A 15014-nucleotide genomic window follows, 5' to 3' on the forward strand; every position below is an offset into this window, starting at 1 on the left:
TGAAAATGCTCAGCACAGAATCACTTTAATGAAAAAAATATGAGACACGTGTGCACATTAGGGGTTAACATGCATAATATTTTCTATATTACTAGATGCCATAGCATGAATTTGTGCAGTCAAAGCTACTGAAATTAGTTTGTCCCAAATTTCACAATAAATAATACCCAACTACATTAGGAATATCTTGAATAATGAAACCCAATTGTTATGACCCCAATGGCGAGGGTCTCAGAGGAACGTGGAAGTCTGCAGAATACAAAAAACCAGCTCATAGGGCAGTGGTAACTGGGTTGACCATATATCTACTCCTAACGCCAACACTAGAAGTAGCCGGGGATCATTCCTACGATGATTCTAGATGACACGCTCCAGCCGGAGAATCTAACTACCCCTAGAAGAGGAAAAACAAAGACCTTTCTTGCCTCCAGAGAAGGGGACCCCAAAGCTGGATAGAAGCCCCCCACAAATAATAACGGTGAGGTAAGAGGAAATGACAAACACAGAAATGAACCAGGTTTAGCACAGAGAGGCCCGCTTACTGATAGCAGAATAAAGAAAGGTAACTTATATGGTCAACAAAAACCCTATCAAAATCCACACTGGAAATTCAAGAACCCCCGAACCGTCTAACGGTCCGGGGGGAGAACACCAGCCCCCCTAGAGCTTCCAGCAAAGATCAGGATATAGATTTGGAACAAGCTGGACAAAAATACAAAACCAAAACAAATAGCAAAAAGCAAAAAGGCAGACTTAGCTGATATAACTGGAACCAGGATCAGTAGACAAGAGCACAGCAGACTAGCTCTGATAACTACGTTGCCAGGCATTGAACTGAAGGTCCAGGGAGCTTATATAGCTACACCCCTAACTAACGACCCAGGTGCGGATAACAGGAATGACAGAAAAACCAGAGTCAAAAAACTAGTAACCACTAGAGGGAGCAAAAAGCGAATTCACAACAGTACCCCCCCCTTAGTGAGGGGTCACCGAACCCTCACCACGACCACCAGGGCGATCAGGATGAGCGGCATGAAAGGCACGAACTAAATCGGCCGCATGAACATCAGAGGCGACCACCCAGGAATTATCCTCCTGACCATAGCCCTTCCACTTGACCAGGTACTGAAGCCTCCGCCTGGAGAGGCGAGAATCCAAGATCTTCTCCACCACGTACTCCAACTCGCCCTCAACCAACACAGGAGCAGGAGGCTCAGCAGAAGGAACTACAGGCACAATGTACCGCCGCAACAAGGACCTATGAAATACATTGTGAATAGCAAACGACACAGGAAGATCCAGACGAAAAGATACAGGATTAAGGATTTCCAATATCTTGTAAGGCCCAATAAAACGAGGTTTAAATTTGGGAGAGGAGACCTTCATAGGAACAAAGCGGGAAGAAAGCCATACCAAATCCCCAACGCGTAGTCGGGGACCCACACCGCGGCGGCGGTTGGCAAAGCGCTGAGCCCTCTCCTGTGACAACTTCAAGTTGTCCACCACATGATTCCAGATCCGCTGCAACCTATCCACCACAGAATCCACCCCAGGACAGTCAGAAGGCTCCACATGACCTGAAGAAAAGCGAGGATGGAAACCAGAGTTGCAGAAAAAAGGCAAAACCAAGGTGGCGGAACTAGCCCGATTATTAAGGGCAAACTCAGCCAACGGCAAGAATGTCACCCAATCGTCCTGATCAGCAGAGACAAAACACCTCAAATAAGCCTCCAAGGTCTGATTGGTTCGCTCCGTCTGTCCATTAGTCTGAGGATGGAAAGCAGACGAAAACGACAAATCAATGCCCATCCTACTACAAAAGGATCGCCAGAACCTGGAAACGAACTGGGATCCTCTGTCTGACACAATATTCTCAGGGATGCCGTGCAAACGAACCACGTTCTGGAAAAACACAGGAACCAGATCGGAAGAGGAAGGCAGCTTAGGCAAAGGAACCAAATGGACCATCTTGGAGAAGCGATCACATATCACCCAGATAACGGACATGCCCTGAGATAGCGGAAGATCAGAAATGAAATCCATGGAGATATGTGTCCAAGGTCTCTTCGGGACAGGCAAGGGCAAGAGCAAACCGCTGGCACGAGAACAGCAAGGCTTAGCTCGAGCACAAGTCCCACAGGACTGCACAAATGACCGCACATCCCTTGACAAAGAAGGCCACCAAAAGGACCTGGCCACCAGATCTCTGGTGCCAAAAATTCCCGGGTGACCTGCCAACACCGAGGAATGAACCTCGGAAATGACTCTGCTGGTCCACTTATCCGGGACAAACAGTCTGTCAGGTGGACAAGACTCAGGCCTATCCGCCTGAAATCTCTGCAACACACGTCGCAGATCCGGAGAAATAGCTGACAAGATAACTCCATCTTTAAGAATACCAACAGGATCAGCGACTTCAGGAGCATCAGGCACAAAGCTCCTAGAAAGAGCATCGGCCTTCACATTCTTTGAACCTGGTAAATACGAGACAACAAAATCAAAGCGGGAGAAAAACAATGACCAGCGGGCCTGTCTCGGATTAAGGCGTTTAGCAGACTCGAGATACATCAGATTTTTGTGATCAGTCAAGACCACCACACGATGCTTAGCACCCTCGAGCCAATGACGCCACTCCTCAAATGCCCATTTCATGGCCAACAACTCCCGATTGCCCACATCATAATTTCGCTCGGCAGGCGAAAACTTCCTAGAGAAAAAGGCACAAGGTTTCATAACAGAGCAACCAGGGCCTCTCTGCGACAAAACGGCCCCCGCTCCAATCTCTGAAGCATCCACCTCAACCTGAAAGGGAAGTGAGACATCGGGCTGGCACAAAACAGGCGCCGAAGTAAACCGGCGTTTCAACTCCTGGAAAGCCTCCACGGCAGCAGGAGCCCAGTTGGCTACATCGGAGCCCTTCTTGGTCATATCCGTCAAAGGTTTCACAATGCTAGAAAAATTAGCGATAAAACGACGGTAGAAGTTAGCGAAACCCAAGAATTTCTGAAGACTCTTAACTGACGAGGGCTGAGTCCAATCAAGAATAGCTCGGACCTTGACTGGGTCCATCTCCACAGCAGAAGGGGAAAAAATGAACCCCAAAAAGGGAACCTTCTGTACACCAAAGAGACACTTTGAGCCCTTGACAAACAAAGAATTTTCACGCAAAATTTTAAAGACCAACCTGACCTGCTCCACATGTGAATCCCAATTATCAGAAAAAACCAAAATATCATCCAGATAAACAATCAAAAATTTATCCAGATACTTCCGGAAGATGTCATGCATAAAGGACTGAAAAACTGAAGGCGCATTGGAGAGCCCAAAAGGCATCACCAAGTACTCAAAATGACCTTCGGGCGTATTGAATGCAGTTTTCCATTCATCACCTTGCTTAATGCGCACAAGGTTGTACGCACCACGAAGGTCTATCTTGGTGAACCACTTGGCACCCTTAATCCGGGCAAACAAGTCAGACAACAGCGGTAAAGGATACTGAAATTTGACAGTGATCTTATTTAAAAGCCGATAATCAATACAAGGCCTCAAAGATCCGTCCTTTTTTGCCACAAAAAAGAATCCCGCACCAAGAGGGGAAGAAGACGGACGAATATGTCCTTTCTCCAGAGACTCCTTGATATATGAACGCATAGCGGTATGTTCGGGTACCGACAGATTAAACAGTCTTCCCTTAGGAAATTTACTGCCAGGGATCAAATCTATAGCACAGTCACAGTCCCTATGAGGAGGCAGAGCACTGGACTCAGACTCACTGAAGACATCCTGATAATCAAATACTCCGGAACTTCCGAAGGCGTAGAAGAAGCAATAGACACAGGCAGGGAATCCCCATGAATACCACGACAGCCCCAACTTGAGACTGACATAGCCTTCCAGTCCAGGACTGGATTATGGGTCTGTAACCATGGCAGCCCTAAAACAACCAAATCATGCATTTTATGTAAAACCAGGAAACGTATCACCTCGCGGTGTTCAGGAGTCATGCACATGGTAACTTGTGTCCAATACTGCGGTTTATTTGCTGCCAATGGCGTAGCATCAATACCCCTAAGAGGAATAGGATTTTCCAATGGTTCAAGAGTAAAACCACAGCGCTTAGCAAATGACAGATCCATAAGACTCAGGGCAGCACCTGAATCTACAAACGCCATGACAGGATAAGACGACAGTGAGCAAATCAAAGTTACAGACAGAATAAATTTAGGTTGCAAATTACCAACGGTGACAGGACTAACAACCTTAGCTATACGTTTAGAGCATGCTGAGATAACATGTGTAGAATCACCACAGTAGTAGCACAAGCCATTCTGGCGTCTATGAATTTTCCGCTCATTTCTAGTCAGGATTCTATCACATTGCATTAAATCAGGTGTCTGTTCAGACAACACCATGAGGGAATTTGCGGTTTTTCTATCACATTGCACCGAATTAGGTGTCTGTTCAGACAACACCATGAGGGAATTTGCGGTTTTGCGCTCCCGCAACCGCCGGTCAATTTGAATAGCCAGTGCCATAGTATCATTCAGACCTGTGGGAATGGGAAAACCCACCATAACATTCTTAATGGCTTCAGAAAGGCCATTTCTAAAATTAGCGGCCAGAGCACACTCGTTCCAATGTGTCAGCACGGACCATTTCCGAAATTTTTGGCAATACACTTCAGCCTCGTCCTGTCCCTGAGACATAGCCAGCAAGGCCTTTTCTGCCTGAATCTCAAGATTGGGTTCCTCATAGAGTAAACCGAGCGCCAGAAAAAAACGCATCAATATCAGCCAATGCCGGATCTCCTGGCGCCAGCGAAAAAGCCCAATCCTGAGGGTCGCCCCGTAAGAACGAAATAATAATTTTTACTTGCTGAGCAGAGTCTCCAGATGAACAGGGTCTCAGGGACAAAAACAATTTACAATTATTCACGAAATTCCTAAACTTAAACCTGTCTCCGGAAAACAGTTCAGGAATCGGTATTTTAGGTTCTGACCTAGGATTTCTGATAACATAGTCTTGTATGCCCTGCACACGAGTAGCCAGCTGGTCCACACTTGTAATCAAGGTCTGGACATTCATGTCTGCAGCAAGCATAGCCACTCTGAGGTAAAGGGGAAGAAGAAAAAAAAAAAAAAAAAACTCAGAATCTTCTTTCTTATAATCCCTCTTCTGCAATGCATTAAACACTTAATACTGGCCTGGCAAACTGTTATGACCCCAATGGCGAGGGTCTCAGAGGAACGTGGAAGTCTGCAGAATACAAAAAACCAGCTCATAGGGCAGTGGTAACTGGGTTGACCATATATCTACTCCTAACGCCAACACTAGAAGTAGCCGGGGATCATTCCTACGATGATTCTAGATGACACGCTCCAGCCGGAGAATCTAACTACCCCTAGAAGAGGAAAAACAAAGACCTTTCTTGCCTCCAGAGAAGGGGACCCCAAAGCTGGATAGAAGCCCCCCACAAATAATAACGCTGAGGTAAGAGGAAATGACAAACACAGAAATGAACCAGGTTTAGCACAGAGAGGCCCGCTTACTGATAGCAGAATAAAGAAAGGTAACTTATATGGTCAACAAAAACCCTATCAAAATCCACACTGGAAATTCAAGAACCCCCGAACCGTCTAACGGTCCGGGGGGAGAACACCAGCCCCCCTAGAGCTTCCAGCAAAGATCAGGATATAGATTTGGAACAAGCTGGACAAAAATACAAAACCAAAACAAATAGCAAAAAGCAAAAAGGCAGACTTAGCTGATATAACTGGAACCAGGATCAGTAGACAAGAGCACAGCAGACTAGCTCTGATAACTACGTTGCCAGGCATTGAACTGAAGGTCCAGGGAGCTTATATAGCTACACCCCTAACTAACGACCCAGGTGCGGATAACAGGAATGACAGAAAAACCAGAGTCAAAAAACTAGTAACCACTAGAGGGAGCAAAAAGCGAATTCACAACACCAATGGATTAGGAAATGGATTAAGATGGCACACGTGTATGCAGCCCCCAAGGCAACATGCGCAAGGTCCTTACAGATAATATATCAAAAATATATACATAAATTAATATATGTACACGTGATTAATATGGGCAATAGCCAATTTGGTATATAAAATGGACCGTGTAGTGGACAAATAAATGTGATACATGCATATGTTACTAGAAGGCTGTTAAACATCGAATGCCTTCAATATAGACGTTAAGCAAAAAAATGGTTTACCACAAATCAATGCACCCTAAAGTACCATAGACGTGGTGATAAATATGACATAAACCATGATGGAGGCAGATGAACAACCAGCCTACATAGAATATTATGGAGGAAAAAACTAGATACTGAGGGAAATAGATATCAACCCAATACAAGCGAGGGGGCTAAGAAACATTAAAAGAGGCGTGTTGTGATAAGAAGAAAAAGCTGCATGATGACAGTGATCCATGAGGGTGCATGTGTGTCAGCAACAGCGTAAAAATCAATACAAAAGTATATCCATGTCTGAATACCAATAATGCTGTTAGCATATATACAATAAAAGTGACATGTGCAAAAATATCAACATGGAAGACAAAATCACGGTTAGATCCAAAAGAAAATATAGTAATGTGAAACGTTTAGGCAAAAACAAGGGGAATCCCAAAGCGTCCAAATATGTGCATGTGCTGGTGTGGAAGACGAGCCGCCAAGTCCCGATGGTAAGGCTGAACAAGGTGAACTAAAAGATAAACATGTCAATTAGTAAAAAAAAAAACATAATGACAATGCCCCAAGTGAGTAAGAGATTATTTGTAATTAAAAATGAAAAGAAGGTCGTCATTGAGTCCATTAGGAGCCAACTACGTAAATTATATATCCATTTAGACTCTTTCTGTAAGAGTTTCTTGGTTAAATTGCCTCTCCTGATGTTGGTATGGACACAATCGACCCCCATTACCCTAAATCCATTTTGCTTCTCATAGTGGTGATCCAAAAAATGAGCAGCAACAGAAGAAATGGTTTTATCTTTTAATTTGTCATTTCTAGCTGTAGATATGTTCGAAATATGTTGCTGGATCCTTTGTCGCAGCTCCTGGTTTCTTTGCCCCACATATATTTTTGGACATCCACAAATAATGACATAACTGACGTTACTGAAGCAACAATTACAATAAAGCCCAGGTCAAATCTGAGGAGGAACATGTCAACACCCACATCTGCAATCATAAAAGGACAGACAGTGCACCCCCAACAAGGATAGGAACCGAATAGATGGGAACCCCTATCTTACTGGTGGTTGGTCTGTTCTGTGACTGCAAGATGTCTTTTCTGTTGCTCTATTTGGCATGGTGTAATGCTTGAGAGACTACTTTTCATGAGTAACTTCTTGCAAGAAATCTTGATGTGAGGTTCCGGGCCTGGATCAGAAAATTGTCTGTAGAACTACAATTCCTACTTGCAGTTAATGATAGAGTAAAAGGGTTGTTATTCAATTCAACAACAAACAACTCACATTCCAATTCAGATCCAATCTAGAAAACAGGATATCATCAATATACCGATACCATCGGTGAACATTTCAATGAAAACACTCAGTGGGTGCACCGTGTCTCCTCCCACCAACCTAAGAAATGGTTGGTGTAGGAGGGAGCACAATGTGCATTCATTGCAGTTCCCGAAATTTGTTTGTAAACAATGCGGTCAAAAGCAAAATAACGGTTTTCCAAAACCAAACTAAGGAGATTCAAGGCAAAAGAGTCTTGTCTTCTATCACCTGACTTTTGAAGATCCAAGAAATATGAGACCATTCCAATTCCTAAGTCATGGTTAATGCAGGTGTATAGGGATTCAACATCTATTGTAACAATTAGAGTGTTCAATGGATCCTCCAATTCATCCAAACACCGAATGAGATGTGATGAGTCCTTCATGTGTGAATCTAAGGAATGAACTAGGGGTTTTCAGGTAATGATCAAGATAAATGCAAGGGCATTCATAGCGTCTGCCAATGCCTAAAACGATGAGCCTACCTGGCTGGCGGTTGTTGTAAAGGCTTGTGAACCTTCGGAAGCATATATAATGTGGGTACAACTGGATGCTGAATGGTGATAAAGTCCAATTCCTTTTTATGTCAATATATGATGGTTTCAATCAGATACAAGCATTCTATCCAATTTGTTCTTGAATATGGTGGTTGGATCAGAGGGGTGAACCTGATAACACAAATTAATCATTAAAATGCAATAACGGGCGATCAAAAGAATGTATCTGCACCGAAATGGTATAAGTAAAAATGCCAGCTTGGCACGCAAAAAATAAGCCCTCAACCGACCCCAGATCATGAAAAATGGAGACGCTACGGGTATCGGAAAATGGCGCTTTTTTTTTTTTTTTTTAAAGGAAACTTTGGAATTTTTTTTCACTACTTAGATAAAAAATAACCTAGTCATGTTAGGTGTCCATGAACTCATAATGACCTGGATAATCATAATGGCAGTTCAGTTTTAGCATATAAATGTAGCAAAAAAAGCCAAACAAAAAACAAGTGTGGGATTGCACTTTTTTTGCAATTTTACCGCACTTGAAATTTTTTTCCCGTTTTCTAGTACACAACATGCTAAAACCAATGATGTCGTTCAAAAGTACAACTTGTTTCACAAAAAATAAGCCCTCACATGGCCATATTGATGGAAAAATAAAAAAGTTATGGCTCTGGGAAAGAGGGGAGCGAAAAACGAACACGGAAAAACAGAAAATCCCAAGGTCATGAAGGGGTTAAAGTGCGATCAATGTGAAAAAAATGAAAGTCCCAAAGAGGCATTATGTAAAAAAATTAAAAAAAAATTATTTAAACATTTCGAAAAAAGTATTCAAGAAGTATCATTTCTCCTTGCGCAGAGTGACATGTTAAGCATGTCGAGGTGAGGAGACTTAAAGCCGCAATGCTCCTCTGGGAAATATGCAAATTGTCTCTTCAGAGAGGAAGAGCACTAGAACTCTAGTGCCACCTATTGGAGGTAGCAATCCTAACAGTCAATGTCGACCCTTTAACGAGCCTTGTCACATGACTTAGGATAAAAGCCAAACCAGAATCTCAGTTTGCAGACACTGTTTTGGAGTACTGCCCCTCATATTCCTCCTCGGATCCTGCGGAACCGCCACGCAGAAGCCCCAGGACAGAAGATGAGGCAGCGCCCGCCATTCCAGAACCTGAACCAGCGCACCCCATTGCGGACCCTGTGTGGCCCTCGCCCCCTGAAAATTACGAGCCACTGATTCCTGATTTTGTGGCAGAATCAGGAATCAAGTTTGACACCACCTGCCTCACAGAAATAGTAGGAATTAGTCCTACTGGTAATGTAATTTCCAGGAGTCCATCCTGATAGCACCACCAAGAGGTTGTCCTTCATATCCTTGATAGGGACAGGAAACACAGAAGAGGTTAAATAGCCCCTCCCCACCTCCACCCTTCAGTGTGTTTTCCAAGTACCACACCAGGATGGATTCAACGCTATTTTATTAAATTTCCATTACAAATATTTATATCACATCAGATAGGAAATATACGGAAGGGAATATAAGGGGTGCTGTCAGGATGGACTCCTGGAAATTACATTACCAGTAGGACTAATTCCTACTTTCCCAGCATGTCCCTCCTGACAGCACCACCAGGAGAAGTACCAAATAACTCCTATTAGGGCGGGATTACTGCTTGGAGGACTTTCCTCCCAAAGGTCCAGTTTGTAATGTTTACAGAAGGTATCTATTTTGGACCAAGTTGCGGCCCTGCAAATCTGATCCATAGAAGCCCCTGCATTCTCTGCCCAAGAAGCCGAGACTGCTCTCAGTGAATGAGCCTTAAGGCCTTCCGGCGGAATTTTTCCTGCTGAGGTATATGCTGTGGAAATGGCTAGTTTTATCCACCTAGCTAAGTTGGCTTTTGATGCCTTCCTTCCTTTATTTTTCCCTGCCATCTGTACAAAAGAGATTTGATTCTAGTCTCCACCCTTCTGTGAGTTTCAGGTATTGTAGGACTGTTCTCTTAACATCCAACGAATGGAGTGTACGTTCTTTTTCATTTTTATAGTCCTGTCAGAAGGTGGGCAATATTATTTCCTGGCTCCAATGAAAGTCACTTACTACTTTTGGAAGGAAGGCCAGATTTAGCTTGAGAATGATACAGTCAACTTGTATCTTTAGATATGGGTCTTTTATGGAAAGGGCCTGAATCTCCCCTATGCGTCTGGCTGAGGTTATTGCCACCAGAAACACTTTTAAGTGTTACCGCTCTGAGATCTGCCTGGTTTAGGGGTTCGTAAGGATTTTCCCGTAAGTTATTTAGAACTAAATTTAGGTTCCAAGGAGGGACGGAGCTACATATTGTAGGTCTAATCTGTTGAGTGGCTCTGATAAACCTTACCACCCAAGGTTGTTCTGCCAGTGGGTAATCCAAGAAGGAGCTCAGAGCCAAGATTTGTACTTTTAGAGTACTGGGCTTTAGACCTTTGTCAAAGCCGGCATGAAGAAAATCTAAGATTTGAGGAATATCAGGTCCCTGTTTAAGGGAAATTGGGCCTGTACGATATGAGCAGAATTTTTTCCAGATTTTAAGATATATAGCTGAAGTGACTGGCTTTCTACTCTTTTGTAAGGCAAATATGACCAATTCTGAGAGACCTCTCGATTTTAGCAATTAGCATAGGATCCAGGCTGATCCGGAGATTGTGATGGACAAGAGGGCCCTGCGTTAGATCTCGCTGTAGTGGTAGAATGATTGGATCTTCTACTGCCATCTGCTTCAGTACTGGAAACCAGCTTCTCCTGGGCCAATAAGGCACTATTAGGATAACTGTCGTCAGACTTTCCTGAATCTACCATAGAACTCTCGGAATTAAGGGCAGTGGAGGGAAGGCATAAGCCAGTTCCATATCCCAATTCTGGGCTAAGGCGTCCATTACTGCCGGGTTGTCTCCAGGATCTGATTTTTTTTGCCTTTCAGATGTACCTCCGTTAGGGATTTTACGTTGAGCTCTGCCTAAGAGAATATGATGTTTGTTAGGTCCTGAAGATGATGGTGTCTTGGACCTCCCTGATGTAGGATGAAAGAGACCGTGGTTGTCGGAGAATATTCTGACGTGAAGGTCATTGAGCTGTTGCTGAGACCTGCTCAGAGCTTCCCAAACTGCTTTGAGTTCTCTGAAGTTTGAGGAGCTGATGCGTATCCATGAGGGCCATGTTCCCTGAAGATAACGACTGTTTATGTGGGCTCCCCAGCCGCTGAGACTTGCGTCCGTCGTTATATTTATGCATGGAGACACCCACTAAGGTTTGCCTTGCTGCAGATTTGGGATGTTGACCCACCAGGACAAGGAGCGTCTTCCTTCTATGGATAAGGATATCTTGTTGTCCAATGTGTTATGATCCGGTGACCTTGGAGCCGCATGAGACTTTCTCAGGAGTAGGTGGAACCTGTACTGACCGCAAACCCTAAACTGTCACCGCAACTAGAAGTAGCCATGGGGTGTACCTAACACATCCTAGACACCTCGACACAGCCGGAGGACTAAATACCCCTATAGATGGAAATGGGAATTCTATCTTGCCTCAGAGCAGAACCCCAAACGATAGGCAGCCCCCCACAAATATTGACTGTGAGTATTAGAGGAAAGACACACGCAGGCAGAAATCAGGATTTAGCAAAAGAGTCCACGCTAGCTAAATAGGAAAGGATAGGACAGAATACTAAGTGGTCAGTATTAAAACTCTAAAAATATCCACAGCAGATAATACAAAAATTCCCCCATCTAACTAAAGACATGGAATGTATATCTGCATCTCCTGAGAATCCAACTTGACTGAAATATCCAAACACAGTCTAAGCTGGACAAGAAAAAACATTGAATAGTACTGAATTGTAAAGCACACAGCATGTGTGCTGCAGAAACAAAACCAGACACTTATCTTTGCTGATTTGGCAGCAGGGCAGGAGGAACCAGACAGAGATGCAAAACCTCCAAGAACAATGGACAACTGGCAAGGGCTAATGAATCCTGCACACCTAAATATCCCAGTCAGAGCTGCAATCAGCAGGGACACCTGCCCAGGATTGCAACCCAGGGACAACTGCATTACTACCAGCAACCACCGGAGGGAACCCAAGAGCAGAATTCACAACAGTACCCCCCCTTGAAGAGGGGTCACCGAACCCTCACCAGAGCCCCCAGGCCGATCAGGACGAGCCAGATGAAAGGCACGGACCAAATCAGCAGCATGGACATCAGAGGCAAAAACCCAAGAATTATCCTCCTGGCCATAACCCTTCCATTTAACAAGGTACTGAAGCCTCCGCCTCGAAAAGCGAGAATCCAAAATCTTCTCAACCACATACTCCAACTCCCCATCAACCAACACAGGAGCCGGAGGATCAACAGAGGGAACAACGGGCACCATATATTTCCGCAATAAAGATCTATGGAAGACTGTTGTGAATTTGGATTCTGGGCTCCCCCGGTGGCCGCTTGTGGAATTGGACTTGTCATCCTCTTTCCTGTTTCACCTGATTCCATCAGTAGTGGGTGTCGCTATTTAAGCTCATTTCTCTGGTGGTTTCTTGCCGGTCAACAATGTTATCTGATGCCTCTCAGTGCTTGTTCCTGCTTCTAGACAACTACTAGATAAGTTGGACTTTTGTCCATGTTTTGTTTTGCCTATTTGTTCCAGTTCACAGCTGAAGTTTTGTTACTGTGTCTGGAAAGCTCTCGTTGATCAGGGATTGCTACTCTGGCGTTATGAGTTAATGCCAGAGTTTAAGGTAATCTCTGGATGGTGTTTTGTTAGTGTTTTTCTGCTGACCATGAAAGTATACTATCTGTCTTCTGCTATCTAGTAAGCGGACCTCAAATTTGCTAAGACTATTTTCCTGCTGCGTTTGTTGTTTCATCTGAACTCACCGTCATTATATGTGGGGGGCTACTGTCTTCTTTGGAATATTTCTCTAGAGGTGAGCCAGGTCTTATATTTCCCTCTGCTAGCTATTTAGGTCTTAGGCCAGAGCTGGGCATCTAGCGATAAATAGGAAATGCTACCTGGCTATTTCTAGTTGCGCGGCAGGCTTAGTTCATGGTCAGTATAGTTCCATCTTCCGAGAGCTTGTCCCTCTATAGGCTTGCTATGATCTCTGCCTGCAGAGATCATGACAGTTTGACCGGCCAATAAAGTGTTAAAGACCCAGGTTGAGAAAGGAGAGTTATAAGAAGTCTGCTGGAATTTTTTTTTTTTTTTCCTCCAGTCTGCCTTGCTGCAGTCTTTTTTCTCTCTCTCCTCCTAATCTCTGTATGCTCTGTGTGCACCTGACAATAATGGATCTCCAGAGTGTAACTGCGGGTTTGAATAATCTCATCACGAAAGTACAAAATTTACAAGATTTTGTGGTACATGCTCCGGTATCTGAGCCGAGAATTCCTTTGCCGGAGTTCTTCACAGGGAATAGAGCTAGCTTCCAGAATTTCCGAAATAATTGTAAGCTTTATTTGTCCCTGAAGTCTCGTTCAGCTGGAGACCCTGCTCAGCAGGTTAGGATTGTGATTTCCTTGCTCAGGGGTGACCCTCAAGATTGGGCCTTCTCATTGCCAGCAGGGGATCCTGCGTTACGCGATGTGGATGCGTTTTTTCTGGCCTTGGGCTTGCTTTATGAGGAACCTCATTTGGAACTTCAGGCAGAAAAAACTTTGATGGCACTATCTCAGGGGCAAGACGAAGCTGAAGTTTTCTGCCAAAAATTCCGTAAATGGTCTGTGCTTACTCAGTGGAATGAGTGCGCCTTGGCGGCAACTTTCAGAGAAGGTCTCTCTGATGCCGTTAAGGATGTTATGGTGGGGTTCCCTTTGCCTGCAGGTCTGAATGAGTCCATGACAATGGCTATTCAGATTGATAGGCGTCTGCGGGAGCGCAAACCGGTGCACCATCTGGCGGTGTCTATGGAAAAGACGCCAGAAAGTATGCAGTGTGATAGAATTCTGTCCAGGAGCGAGCGACAGAATTTTAGACGGAAGAATGGATTGTGTTTCTATTGTGGGGATTCTACTCATGTTATATCGGCATGCTCTAGGCGTACAAAGAAGCTTGATAAGTCTGTTTCCATTGGCACCATTCAGTCTAAGTTTATTTTGTCTGTAACCCTGATGTGCTCTTTGTCATCCATTGCCACGGACGCCTATGTTGACTCTGGCGCCGCTCTGAGTCTTATGGATTGGTCCTTTGCCAATCGTTGTGGTTTTGATTTAGAGCCTTTGGAGACTCTTATTCCTCTGAAGGGGATTGACTCCACCCCATTGGCTAATAATAAACCACAATACTGGACACAAGTAACCATGCGTATCAATCCGGATCACCAGGAGATTATTCGTTTCCTGGTGCTGTATAATTTACATGACGATTTGGTACTGGGATTGCCATGGTTGCAGTCTCACAACCCAGTCTTGGACTGGAGAGCAATGTCTGTGTTGAGCTGGGGATGTAAGGGTATTCATGGGGACGTACCTTTGGTTTCTATTTCGTCGTCCATTCCCTCTGAAGTCCCTGAGTTCCTCTCTGATTATCAAGACGTCTTTGACGAACCCAAGCTTGGGTCGTTACCTCCGCACCGTGAGTGCGATTGTGCCATAGATTTGATACCGGGTTGTAAATATCCAAAGGGTCGTTTGTTTAATTTGTCTGTGCCGGAACATGCTGCTATGCGGGAATATATAAAGGAGTCTTTGGAAAAGGGACATATTCGTCCATCTTCTTCTCCCTTGGGAGCTGGGTTTTTCTTTGTCTCAAAAAAAGACGGCTCTTTGAGACCATGTATTGATTATCGGCTTCTGAATAAGATCACTGTTAAGTATCAATACCCATTGCCATTGCTTACTGATTTGTTTGCTCGTATAGAGGGTGCTAAGTGGTTCTCTAAAATTGATCTTCGTGGGGCGTATAATTTGGTGCGGATCAGGCAGGGGGATGAGTGGAAGACCGCATTTAATACGCCCGA

General features: G+C 44.3%; 1 long non-coding RNA gene across 1 annotated transcript in view; it reads right to left on the reverse strand.

Annotated features, from left to right (window-relative positions):
- Nucleotides 1–7800: 7800 nt before the first annotated feature.
- Nucleotides 7801–15014, reverse strand: part of LOC143787992 (uncharacterized) — a 46474-nt gene continuing 39260 nt past the window's right edge. The window contains exons 3-4 of the long non-coding RNA XR_013218525.1: nt 8017–8199; nt 7801–7925 (exon numbers count right to left, since the gene is read on the reverse strand). This is a non-coding gene — a long non-coding RNA (uncharacterized LOC143787992). The remainder of the gene's footprint in view (nt 7926–8016; nt 8200–15014) is intronic.

This window comes from Ranitomeya variabilis, chromosome 1 (genome assembly GCF_051348905.1).
Source record: "Ranitomeya variabilis isolate aRanVar5 chromosome 1, aRanVar5.hap1, whole genome shotgun sequence".
Taxonomy (NCBI): Eukaryota; Metazoa; Chordata; class Amphibia; order Anura; family Dendrobatidae; genus Ranitomeya; species Ranitomeya variabilis.